Source organism: Nyctereutes procyonoides, unplaced genomic scaffold (genome assembly GCF_905146905.1).
Source record: "Nyctereutes procyonoides isolate TBG_1078 unplaced genomic scaffold, NYPRO_anot_genome, whole genome shotgun sequence".
In the NCBI taxonomy this organism is placed as follows: domain Eukaryota; kingdom Metazoa; phylum Chordata; class Mammalia; order Carnivora; family Canidae; genus Nyctereutes; species Nyctereutes procyonoides.
Window position 1 is genome coordinate 48,110,604 of NW_026575121.1, and position 13,454 is coordinate 48,124,057.

Sequence of the window (13,454 nt, forward strand, 5' to 3'; positions counted from 1 at the left end):
GAACTACTGATATATACAACAACATGGATGGATCTCAAAAATATTATATTTAGTGAAAAAAGGCAGAAAATCACCCCCTTACTCCCATCCAATAAGAGAAAGTAAGGGGCTTGTCACTAGTTATCTTAGAGAACTTTCCTAAAAGCAACACTCCCTGCATCTCTTTGGCCAGAGTTGGATCACTTGTCTGTTCATGAACACATTCCCTGGTCAGGAGGCTTCACTTATTCTTGTAGCAGTGAGGCACACGGATGAACTAAGAATAATCTCCCCAGCCCACTGCTGCTACTTAAGGGGGAAGAGCGGATTTTGGAGAGGCATTCGTAATATCCACTAGGGTGATTGGAAGGTCAAGACTGGAGTATGAGGCTTAGCCCAGGTTGTAGAGAATAGTAACAGACTGCAGAATTTGAGTTTAACATAATTAGTAGGGAAAAGAAAGTGACCTGGGGGAAATAACGATTGTAGTATTAAGGGCATTTTCTTTTTTCCATCTTTGCTAAGGTAGAAGTTACTTGAAATGGAATATACACATTAGCACTAGTATAAAAGAAACTGTGCTGTCCTATCATTTAAAAATTTCTCTTGGGACACCTGGCTAGCTCAGTGGTTGAGCGTCAGCCTTTGGCTCAGGTCGTGATCCTGGGGCCCTGGGATCAAGTCCCACATTGGGATCTCCACAGGGAGCCTGCTTCTCCCTCTGCCTATGTCTCTGCCTCTCTCTCTGCATCTCTCATGGATAAATAAATAAAATCTTTTAAAAAAAGAAAGAAAGAAAAGAAAAGCTCATTGGATTTGAAGTCATAGTTTCTAAGCCTGGTTCTGTGGCATGTTAACTGTATAAACTTTGACTCCCAAGTCTCAACACCTCAGGGCCATCATTCCTTTATCAGTAAAATAAGAATAATAATGAGCAATTTCAAATATACTGTTATGAGAATTGTAGTGAAATATATATTTATCACTCATTCTATCTATATTTATCAAGAATTTGTTAAACACTTGCAATAAAATTTAATAATATAATAAAAAAGTAAGAATAAATGATGCTAAGAACACGAATCCATTCAATAAGTCACTGCTAAGCTCCTTGCTTTGACATTATTCTCTGCAAGTCATCTCTGGCTATCTATGCAACTCTACTTGTTTTGTTTTGTTTTGTTTTGTTGTTTTTTCTGCATCCTTGAAAGGGGCATGTCCTCATGCCTTCATTCACCCAACAAACATATTATGGGGGGAGTATGAAAGGCTGCTCTAGCGTTAATGCTTCTTGCTTTCAGAATGTGACTGAATTTAGTTATCCAGACAACCTGGCCCCCACACTCATGATACAAACAGTGTGCAGAGCAGACCAGCACCCTCCTTAGTGCCTCTCCTTTTCCTAGATGACTTAGGATGTCTCCATTAGGTCCATGGAAACTGAAAGGAATCACATCTGTTGTTTGCTATTTTCAGAATCTCTTTAGGAAAAAGAATATTTGAATGAATGGCAAGCTTCTGCAGTTTTCCTTAGGACACTATGCCCTTCTAAAGTTGAGATTATAATTAAACAGAATCTAGCTATTTCTTTTTGATGCTTGCAAAGGTCATTGATATTCAGTACTCAGATATATTTCTTTACACCATAATGAAATGAAGCAAATTAGCCTGAAGAGAATGGATAGCTAACAAAGCAAGAGTTGCAAATGACCAATAAATGAATAAAAAAAATTCCAGGTCTCTTGTGAGTGAGGATATCCAAACTAAAATAATAATGAAGCATTTTTTGTCACCAAGTAAATTTACAAAGATGAAAAAGAATGGTAATGCAACATGAGGGAATTTTCAAATAGAAGTAGGTCTTTGCATTTTTCTACTCTCACAACTACAGCATTTTGCTAGAGCTATAACATTGGGACAAACTTCTTGGAAAGGAATTTGGCAGTAAATATCAAAATTTAAAATATGCATATCCTTTCTCCCAGCAATTCCATTTCCAGAACTATATAATAAGGAAATAATCAGAGATGTGAGTATATTTGCATGTACCAAGTTAATTCATTCCAATGTTATTTATAAGTGAAAAAAATTGTAAAAATTCCAAATATCCAACAGTAAAAAATTTTAATACTATGTAGTCATGTTGTAGAAGACTATTTTATATTAATATTGAGAAATATATACAATATAACAAAGGTTTTTATTTAAGCCACAAAATTGTATATACTATGATCCTTCTAAAAAACATGTATGTGTGTGTAAAGGGGAGAGCAAAATGGTGGGACATATGCAAAATAGTAACCCTGGCTATCCTACAGTTTTAGAATTAAAGGGATCTTTAACTTTTTTTGCACGTTTTTCAAGTTTTCTGCCATGGATATTTATTTCCTAATAATGGAAATGCAGGGAAAAAAGCGTCTTGTGATTCTTAGACTTTTATCAAATTCTCCTTTACCTTAATCCAAAAGTACAAAATAAGTAAAGTTTAAAATAAGACAACACCATATTATTAAATTATATCTTACAGTATATTAGGACAAGGTCCAATTCTTACTACTACCTCTATTCTCTAGATTAATCTTTTCCAATTTAAGCTCATCTAACTAGGTATAACTAGTCCTCCTATGGCAAGTCTCAGATATATTCTCAAATCCATAGTCCCTACTGCTACCAATATTATCTTCTTTTTAAAATAAGTTATCTGGCTCTCTGCTCCTCCCGGTTCGACAGACAGCCGCGTCTTCTGGGGCAGGGCCAGCCGCGACCCCGAGACACGATGGTGAAGGTCGGAGTGAACGGATTTGGCCGTATTGGGCGCCTGGTCGGTCACCAGGGCTGCTTTTAACTCTGGCAAAGTGGATATTGTCGCCATCAATGACCCCTTCATTGATCTCAACTCCATGGTGTACATGTTCCAGTAGGATTCTGCCCACGGCAAATTCCACGGCACAGTCAAGGCTGAGAACGGGAAACTTGTCATCAACGGGAAGGCCATCTCCATCTTCCAGGAGCGAGATCCCGCCAGCATCAAATGGGGTGATGCTGGTGCTGAGTATGTCGTGGAGTCCACTGGGGTCTTCACCACCATGGAGAAGGCTGGGGCTCACTTGAAGGGCGGGGCCGAGAGGGTCATCATCTCTGCTCCTTCTGCTGATGCCCCCATGTTTGTGATGGGCGTGAACCAGGAGAAGTATGACAACTCCCTCAAGATTGTCAGCAATGCCTCCTGCACCACCAACTGCTTGGCTCCCCTAGCCAAAGTCATCCATGACCACTTCGGCATCGTGGAGGGCCTCATGACCACCATCCATGCCATCACTGCCACCCAGAAGACCGTGGACGGCCCCTCTGGGAAGCTGTGGCGTGACGGCCGAGGGGCTGCCCAGAACATCATCCCTGCTTCCACTGGCGCCGCCAAGGTTGTGGGCAAGGTCATCCCTGAGCTGAACGGGAAGCTCACTGGCATGGCCTTCCGTGTCCCCACCCCCAATGTGTCAGCTGTGGATCTGACCTGCCGCCTGGAGAAAGCTGCCAAATATGACGACATCAAGAAGGTAGTGAAGGAGGCATCGGAGGGCCCCCTCAAGGGCATCCTGGGCTACACTGAGGACCAGGTTGTCTCCTGTGACTTCAACAGTGACACCCACTCTTCCACCTTCAACGCCGGGGCTGGCATTGCCCTCAATGACCACTTGGTCAAGCTCATTTCCTGGTATGACAATGAATTCGGCTACAGCAACCGGGTGGTGGACCTCATGGTCCACATGGCCTCCAAGGAGTAAAAGCCTCCTGGACCACCAGCCCCAGCAAGAACAAGAGGAAGAGAGAGGCCCTCAGCTGCTGGGGAGTCCCTGCCCCAACTTAATCCCTGAACACACTGAGAATCTCCTGACCTCCAATTTACATCCTAGACCCTGAGGAAGGGGAGGGGCTTAGGGAGCCCTACCTTGTCATGTACCATCAATAAAGTATACTGTACTCAGCCAAAAAATAAAATAAAATAAAATAAAATAAAATAAAATAAAATAAAATAAAATAAAATAAATAAAAAGTTATCTGCAGGGTGGCTCAGTCGATTAAGCAGCTAGGTCTTGGTTTCAGCTCAGGTCATGATCTCAGGGCTGTGGGATCGAGCCCCACATCAGGCACTGCACTCAGCGTGGGGTCTGATTGAGATTCTCTCTCTCACTTTCCCCCTGTCTCTCAAATAAATAAATAATTTAATTTTTTTTAATTTTTGTTTCTTAAGATTTATTTACTTATTCATGAGAGACACAGAGAGAGAGGGGCAGAGACACAGGTAGAGGGAAAAGCAGGCTCCCCATGGGGAGCCCGATGTGGGACTGATCCAGGATACTGGGATCACACTCTGAGCCAAAGGGAGATGCTCAACCGCTGAGCCACCCAGGTGTCCCAACATTTTTAAAAGGTTTTTAAGAAGAGTAAATTATTTGTTTGTTCTTTACAATGGGTAATATATGCACCTGGAACAAAAACCCAAAATGTAAAATACGTAGCTATGCCTCTAAAATATTTACATATATATTGTTTTCCTACCTTTTGATAGAAATAGCTCATGCTTTTTATTACACAGGTGTATCTCTTATCAATTGATGTTAGGTTGATGCAATTGTCCATTGTTATATTCCCAATATTCTCCTTCACTTTGTTTTAGGTATGTTTTCTTCAGATGCAGGTAGTCAGGTTTTGTGTAGTCATTCAACCAGAGTCTTCTTATTGTTGTTATTAGGTGAAGCTAACTCACCTACATTTATGAATATGAACGGTATGTGTGGTCTTGGTTCTGTCTGCCTATTTTGTTATATTACTAATATTTTCATTGCCTTTAAAAATACCCTTATACTATGGGCTATTTCTTTAGTTTTAGTATGTGTTTTTTTAATAGTTGGAAAATGTCATGTTTTTGTTCTAATGGGCACATTCATAACTATAATTTTGCTTTTCTCATTATTTTGTATTTTTCTATTCTTTTTTTATTAGCTAAGAAATGAATATAGCACAAAATTCAAAAGATGTAAAAGAGTGTACAGTAAAAAAAATGTCTCCTTCTGCCGTCTCCCAACACTCATTTCTTACTCCTAGAGGTAATTATTGTTATAGAATTCTTTATAGCTATAATTCCATACAGTTTATTCAATCATTTGTTTTTAGACAGTGTCAATCAGGGCACCTGGGTGGCTCAGTCAGTTAAGCATCTGCCTTTGGCTCAGGTCATGATCTCAGGGTCCTGGGATCAAGCCTCACATTGAGCTTCTTGCTCAGTGGGGAGCCTGCGTATCCCTCTCCCTCTGCCCCCCCTCCTGCTCGTGCTCTCTCTCTCTTTCTCTCAAATAAGTAAATAAAATCTCAAAAAGAAATTTTAATAGACAGTGTCAGTTACTCCTATTGTGAGCAATAATAAAATATACTTCTTTTTTCTTCCACATTGCCACCATTGCCTTATTTTTGTTAATTGAAAATTTTTCTTACTGTTTATCCTTACATTCTTTAAATATATTTTACATGTGTTGACATGTTAGATTTCACTGATTTCTTGTACCTCTAACATCAAGCGTTGCAATTACAGTACTGAGATTACCTCCAACCTTCTTACTACTCATCCTCCCAAATTTCGATAGTTGTATCATTTCTACACTGTCAGAGTTTATAGTATGTATTTTTCACTCTTCAGTCATTACATGAGTTCTGTATTAGTCTTAATCCTCTGAGTAGGATTCACATTCACACTGCTATTTTTCCATTGAGCTTTCATTGGGCTGAAGTTTGTTCTATAGTAGTTTCTTCAAGAAAAGTTCATAGAAGCTAGAGTTCCTATATTCTTGATTATTCAAAAGATTTGTATGTTGTCTATATACTTAAAAATTGTGACTAGGAAAAAAAATGCTTGAGTCACTCTTTCTCTAGGGCTTTTGTGAACAAAGCTCCATTGTCGTCTAACACCGAATGTTCTGTAGAACAGAGGCCATTCTGATCTTTTCTCCTTTACAGGTGGTGTAAGTCCTCCCATCCCTCACCCAAAACATGCCAAAGATTCTTGCTTCATCTTTGCAGACCAGTAACCCTACCAGGGTGTGTATTGCTGTTGATTAGTCTATGTCAAATTATTTTAGATAAACAGGTCTTTTCAAACCACAGAGTCAAGTCTTCTTTTACTACTACTAAATAAATACCTGGAATGTTTGTTTCTTTTCTGGGACAACTGAATATTCAAATCCTCTTTTACTCTTGGAAATGTTTCTAAACATACCTTTGAATATTTTTCCAGAGTCACCTGGGTGGCCCAGTTGGTTAAGCATCTGCCTTCCGCTCAGGTCATGATCCCCGGGGTCCTGGGATCGAGCCCCACGGCAGGCTCCCTGCTCAGCAGGGAGTCTGCTTCTCCCTCTCCCTCTGCTCCTCCTTCTCTTGTTCATTTTTTCTCTCTCTCTCAAATAAATAAATAATTTAATTTTTTTTAATTTTTGTTTCTTAAGATTTATTTACTTATTCATGAGAGACACAGAGAGAGAGGGGCAGAGACACAGGTAGAGGGAAAAGCAGGCTCCCCATGGGGAGCCCGATGTGGGACTGATCCAGGATACTGGGATCACACTCTGAGCCAAAGGGAGATGCTCAACCGCTGAGCCACCCAGGTGTCCCAACATTTTTAAAAGGTTTTTAAGAAGAGTAAATTATTTGTTTGTTCTTTACAATGGGTAATATATGCACCTGGAACAAAAACCCAAAATGTAAAATACGTAGCTATGCCTCTAAAATATTTACATATATATTGTTTTCCTACCTTTTGATAGAAATAGCTCATGCTTTTTATTACACAGGTGTATCTCTTATCAATTGATGTTAGGTTGATGCAATTGTCCATTGTTATATTCCCAATATTCTCCTTCACTTTGTTTTAGGTATGTTTTCTTCAGATGCAGGTAGTCAGGTTTTGTGTAGTCATTCAACCAGAGTCTTCTTATTGTTGTTATTAGGTGAAGCTAACTCACCTACATTTATGAATATGAACGGTATGTGTGGTCTTGGTTCTGTCTGCCTATTTTGTTATATTACTAATATTTTCATTGCCTTTAAAAATACCCTTATACTATGGGCTATTTCTTTAGTTTTAGTATGTGTTTTTTTAATAGTTGGAAAATGTCATGTTTTTGTTCTAATGGGCACATTCATAACTATAATTTTGCTTTTCTCATTATTTTGTATTTTTCTATTCTTTTTTTATTAGCTAAGAAATGAATATAGCACAAAATTCAAAAGATGTAAAAGAGTGTACAGTAAAAAAAATGTCTCCTTCTGCCGTCTCCCAACACTCATTTCTTACTCCTAGAGGTAATTATTGTTATAGAATTCTTTATAGCTATAATTCCATACAGTTTATTCAATCATTTGTTTTTAGACAGTGTCAATCAGGGCACCTGGGTGGCTCAGTCAGTTAAGCATCTGCCTTTGGCTCAGGTCATGATCTCAGGGTCCTGGGATCAAGCCTCACATTGAGCTTCTTGCTCAGTGGGGAGCCTGCGTATCCCTCTCCCTCTGCCCCCCCTCCTGCTCGTGCTCTCTCTCTCTTTCTCTCAAATAAGTAAATAAAATCTCAAAAAGAAATTTTAATAGACAGTGTCAGTTACTCCTATTGTGAGCAATAATAAAATATACTTCTTTTTTCTTCCACATTGCCACCATTGCCTTATTTTTGTTAATTGAAAATTTTTCTTACTGTTTATCCTTACATTCTTTAAATATATTTTACATGTGTTGACATGTTAGATTTCACTGATTTCTTGTACCTCTAACATCAAGCGTTGCAATTACAGTACTGAGATTACCTCCAACCTTCTTACTACTCATCCTCCCAAATTTCGATAGTTGTATCATTTCTACACTGTCAGAGTTTATAGTATGTATTTTTCACTCTTCAGTCATTACATGAGTTCTGTATTAGTCTTAATCCTCTGAGTAGGATTCACATTCACACTGCTATTTTTCCATTGAGCTTTCATTGGGCTGAAGTTTGTTCTATAGTAGTTTCTTCAAGAAAAGTTCATAGAAGCTAGAGTTCCTATATTCTTGATTATTCAAAAGATTTGTATGTTGTCTATATACTTAAAAATTGTGACTAGGAAAAAAAATGCTTGAGTCACTCTTTCTCTAGGGCTTTTGTGAACAAAGCTCCATTGTCGTCTAACACCGAATGTTCTGTAGAACAGAGGCCATTCTGATCTTTTCTCCTTTACAGGTGGTGTAAGTCCTCCCATCCCTCACCCAAAACATGCCAAAGATTCTTGCTTCATCTTTGCAGACCAGTAACCCTACCAGGGTGTGTATTGCTGTTGATTAGTCTATGTCAAATTATTTTAGATAAACAGGTCTTTTCAAACCACAGAGTCAAGTCTTCTTTTACTACTACTAAATAAATACCTGGAATGTTTGTTTCTTTTCTGGGACAACTGAATATTCAAATCCTCTTTTACTCTTGGAAATGTTTCTAAACATACCTTTGAATATTTTTCCAGAGTCACCTGGGTGGCCCAGTTGGTTAAGCATCTGCCTTCCGCTCAGGTCATGATCCCCGGGGTCCTGGGATCGAGCCCCACGGCAGGCTCCCTGCTCAGCAGGGAGTCTGCTTCTCCCTCTCCCTCTGCTCCTCCTTCTCTTGTTCATTTTTTCTCTCTCTCTCAAATAAATAAATAAAATATTTAATAAATAAATATTTTTCCAGTCGCCTGAATTCAATTCTCTTTTTTACATAACCACTTATGCATTATGTTAGGATGCTTTGTCTTCCCATTGCTCTCAGTTTCTTTCTAAGCCTTCGTTAGTTTGCTCATTTGTATTACATTTTGTTTGCTTTTCTCAGTGTTATCCATATGCTCCTTTGAGCTACTTTAATGAAGCTTTTATTTCTATAATAGTAAAAATTTATTTTCCTCTTCTTCTCTGAAATCTGTTAGTTTGTTTCATCTCCTTCTGTTGCCCTGCTATATTTTTCCTGAATTTTGTATATTTCTTCTCTGAGCTCTTGTTTAATAGACACCATTGAATGGAGCATGAATTCGCAGTGATTTTTAGTTGTATAATGGTGCTCATGTTTGGCCACAATCTTCAACTACTCTGAGGTAATACTTTTCTGATGAGTACTTTTTCGTCTCCCAGTTGTTTGCCCTCGTTCCTCACTCTTCTTTCAGGATCCTTGTATAATTATGATTATGCGGGTACAATTTGTTATAGGTTGCAAATTACAAATTACTGATATTTTGGTATCAGTAATTTGGTATTAGTCATTGTTAGATAATCAGTTCTTCTTACACCAATTACAGAAATTTCATGAAAGAGGGATGAAATTTCTAGAGTATCTGGTTTACAGTTAGGGTCCTCTGACACAGAATTTCATGCAAGCGAGGTGTTTTGCTTGTTTTTTGTTTTGTTGTCATTTGTTTTTTGTTTGGGGTTGGATTTTTTGGTGTCTACTTTTCCGCAGGCAATCCAGACTGGTAGCTTCTGTGCCACTCATAATAGAGTCTCGCTCTACTCCTCTTTATGGGTAAACTGCTTCTGGCAAATATGGTGGGTCTGTGTGTTTCCCTTTGTTCCAAATTAACTGTAGTTGGTTTTGCCCCACTAACATTCTGGGAGCTTTGTGCTCTGGGGGCCCCATCTCTTGACACCCAAGCCCGTATTTTACCTTCCCTGAATCTGGCCATCCTATCTCACATCTTGTGCTTCAGCATTACAGCTGTCTCCTCATCTATTCAAATATGGAGGGTTTTTTTCTCTGTTTATTTTTATTTTCAGATATTTTTAGAGAGGAGACTGGCGGAAAACTTTCCTACTGTGCCATTTTAAACACAGATATCTCATTTTCTTTATAAAACACAGAGGGATTTTTTTTTAATTATTGCATAAAGTGCAAAACCTTGCATATGCCCTGTGTTTCATAATCAGACCCCAGCCTATTGCTAGACCTCCTCTTTCATCCTTCCTCGCAGTACGTCTATACTGGCCACAAGACAATTTTATACATCATCCATGGAAAACATGTTTTCTTCTCCTGAAATGCATAACATATAGAAACTTTATATATACATAGGATATAGAACAATCAGAGGCCAGCCTGATCTTTCCCCGTCTCGGGAGCTCAAGTTCTCCCTCCTTTTGCCCCCAAAAAATGCCAAAGATTCTTGCTTCACCTTTGTGGTCAGTAACCTTACAAGATGTGTAATGCTGTTGATTACTCTAGGTCAGATTTTATATAAAGGATGTTAATCGTACTTGATAAACATTTCAAGATAAACACAGGATTTAGATATAGAGAGAACACTCGTGAAAGAGTGATCATAACTATCACAGAGAATATTTGACAAAACAAAACCAGATTCTCCCCTGAAGACATTGAAATGTATGAATCAAGAAGTCCTAGGTTTTACATAAAAAAATAATAATTTCTCCCTTTCTCCAATTCCTTTATCAATCTGAGATCCTTTTTTTTTTAACAAAAGAAACTGTTCTTACTGAATTATACACACAGATAAGTGCACTAAGTCATAAGTTTACAGCTCGATGAATCATCACAAAATGAACACATATGTTATTCCCACCCATATCAAGAAACAGCATGCCTGGCCCCCAGAAGCCCTGCATGGGCCACTTTCCAGCCAGTACTGTCTCTTTCACCACAGAGGTCTCCAATATCCTAAACTGCTGATCATACAATGTGCTTTGGGTTGAGCTTTTTCACTTAGCATTATGTTTGAGATTTATCTGTGTGTTTGTTTATAGAACTAGTTTTTTCATTTTCTTTCTGTATAGCGTTCTGTTGTGCAAATATATCACAACTGATTTATCCATTGATGCGAACTTGGATGTTACCAGTTTGGGAGTACAGAGATGCTGCCAATATACGTTATTTTACATGTCTTTTGGTGAATATATATGCACATCTCTGTTGTGTATACCCGAGAGCAGAGCTGCTGAATAATAAGCTATATATGCCCAGCTTTTAGTAGACACAACTTCAGTATTCCAAAGTAGTTGTATCAAGTACAAGGCTCTTCTGGAAAGATCTTATGCCCGTGGTGAATTTGCATCGAGAACTTATATATCGGGCAGCTTGAGCGGCTCAGTGGTTTAGCGCGGCCTTCGGTCCAGAGAGTAATCCTGGAGACCTGAGATCGAGTCCCACGTCGGACTCCCTGCATGGAGCCCGTTTCTCCCTCTGCCTGTGTCTCTGCCTCTCTCTCGATCTGTGTCTCTATGAATAAATAAATAAAATCTTTAAAAAAAAGAACTTTTATATCAATTACTTTGGGACTGTAACAAACTACACCAGAATGCAATGGCTTAAAACAACTATCTGGCTATCATTCATGACACTGTAGGCCTGTAATTTCAAAGGCTAGGCCAATCAGGTTTTTTGCAAGGGTCATTCACGTGGCTGTAGTTATTCAGTGGCCCTACTCGGGTCAGATGGGATAAAACGTCCTCGCTTAGGTCTTGGCTGAGCCATAAATCTTCAGCAGGCAAACTTGGGCTTTTCACATAAGGCAACATGCCAAAAAGACAAGAGCTGAAGCTGTAATATCTCCCAGGCCCTAGGCTAGGAAGCCATATGACCTCACTTCTGCTGCATCACATAAGCCAAAGTCCATGATGAGGCCAATCTCCATTCAAGAGCAGAACAATAAACCCTACTTCTTCATGGGAAGGCCAGTAAAATATTATGCCCATTTTTCCAAGCTACTATCATCTTCTACCTGAATGCATTATTTAGTTTCCTCCCCTATGCAAAACACATTCATCCCACCCCAGGAACTCCACATGTCTCATCCAACTGTGGCATCATCCTCACCAAGATCTCACCATCTGTATCAGGTCCAAATGAGGCTCCCTGGGTACTTATCCTCAGGGGCAGCTTCTCTCAGTCTGATAACTACATCAATTTAAAAAGCAAGTTTCTGCCCCCCCCACAGCCCCAAAATATTAGTAAAGCAAGATAACCATAGTAGATACTCTGAATCAGGAGGAGAAATTGGGAGAGGCATCGAAGTCATTGTTCCATGGCCATTCTGAAATACAGGCACAAGAAGTAGGGAATATTTCTTGATTAGGGTCCATTGCTGCTCCCTGGGTATAGAAGCATCCAGGCCATTTCTCTCAGAGACTCTTAGTTCTACACCCTGCTGTCTTGGCTTGGCCGTCTGAAATGAATTCTCTTTTCCACCAAAAATGGCCCATTTTGTAGCTGAGTAGATTTTTCAGTCTGATGCCTACCTATAGAGAGTTGGGAGCCAGTTTTGACTGTCTCTGTCCCCTTTAGACTAAACTGGCAATGTTTCTGCCAGCAACATTCTCTTTAAAATGTTGTGGATTTCCTGTGATTCTGATACAGGTCTACTCAATGGGGCAAAAATCACATTTATAATTCCTTGAAAGACAAGTCTCTTTCTATGTGGGGTCCTAAGTCAGGCAGTAGTGGGACAATGCTGTCTACTGAGAGAGTCTATCTGGCACTGCCTTCAGAGTATGACATTACAGCCACACACTTAATTTGGACCTTGGGCCCAGTCCTCATTTCATTTTGAGAATCTTTAATTGCCTATGGACACTGGGGGAAATAAGTGAGTTTATTTTCCAGGCCAGCAACTGTTGGATCTTTTATATTTTCTCTAAATTTTGCTTGCAAACTAAATAGTTGCATTTTTACTTCATCTGTGTCTTCTTATACCTTATCATATGCATTTAGGACCAACAAACTGACACTTCAACATCCTGCCTGGTGATTTCTTTAGCCAAATCCAAAAGTTTATTAGCAGTGTGTCCCATCTTCCAAGTTATCATAGACAACAGTTTCACAAATTGTGGCAACGCTACATAATGCCACTTGCCACTTACCCAGATTACCAGAGGAGCTTCCTCTCAGCTTTTCCAGTCTCCACAAACAGTTGCTTTGCACACATTCAGCCTTTACTGAAAGTTTTTTCATCATTGTCTGATCTTTCTCTGGGGCAGGATGGTCTATTCAGCTATTAACCTTGAGAGATGAGGTAATATCTCCCTGGGGACAAGGAGCAGGCTTGGTTGCTGTTTCCTCTAAGAATAGTAAGTTAATAAATAAAATATTTTTTTTAAGGGGGAAGGGTGCTCGAGTGGTTCACTTGGTTAAGCATCCAACTCTTGATTTTGGCTCAGGTAATGATCTCAGGGTCAGGGGATCAAGCGGCCATATCCAGCTCCACACTCAGTGCTAAGTCTGCTTGAGAATCTCTCCCCCCCCATACCTCCCCCCCCTCAAATAAGTAAATATAATGCTTTTGTTAAAAAAAAGAGAGAGAGAGAAAAAAAGAGTAGTGGGTTCCCCATGCTCTGTGCTTCTCAGCTGCATCTGAAACCCATTGCATGGAAAATATTCATCTGAGCCATGCCACATTGACCCCAGGACTTACAGGCAAAGAGAACCAAAG

At 39.4% G+C, this 13,454-nt stretch overlaps 1 pseudogene; it reads left to right on the forward strand.

The window, feature by feature from the left end:
• The first annotated feature begins 2,711 nt into the window (after window positions 1-2,711).
• On the forward strand, window positions 2,712-3,839 carry LOC129516588 (glyceraldehyde-3-phosphate dehydrogenase-like; annotated as a pseudogene).
• The last annotated feature ends 9,615 nt before the right edge of the window (window positions 3,840-13,454 follow it).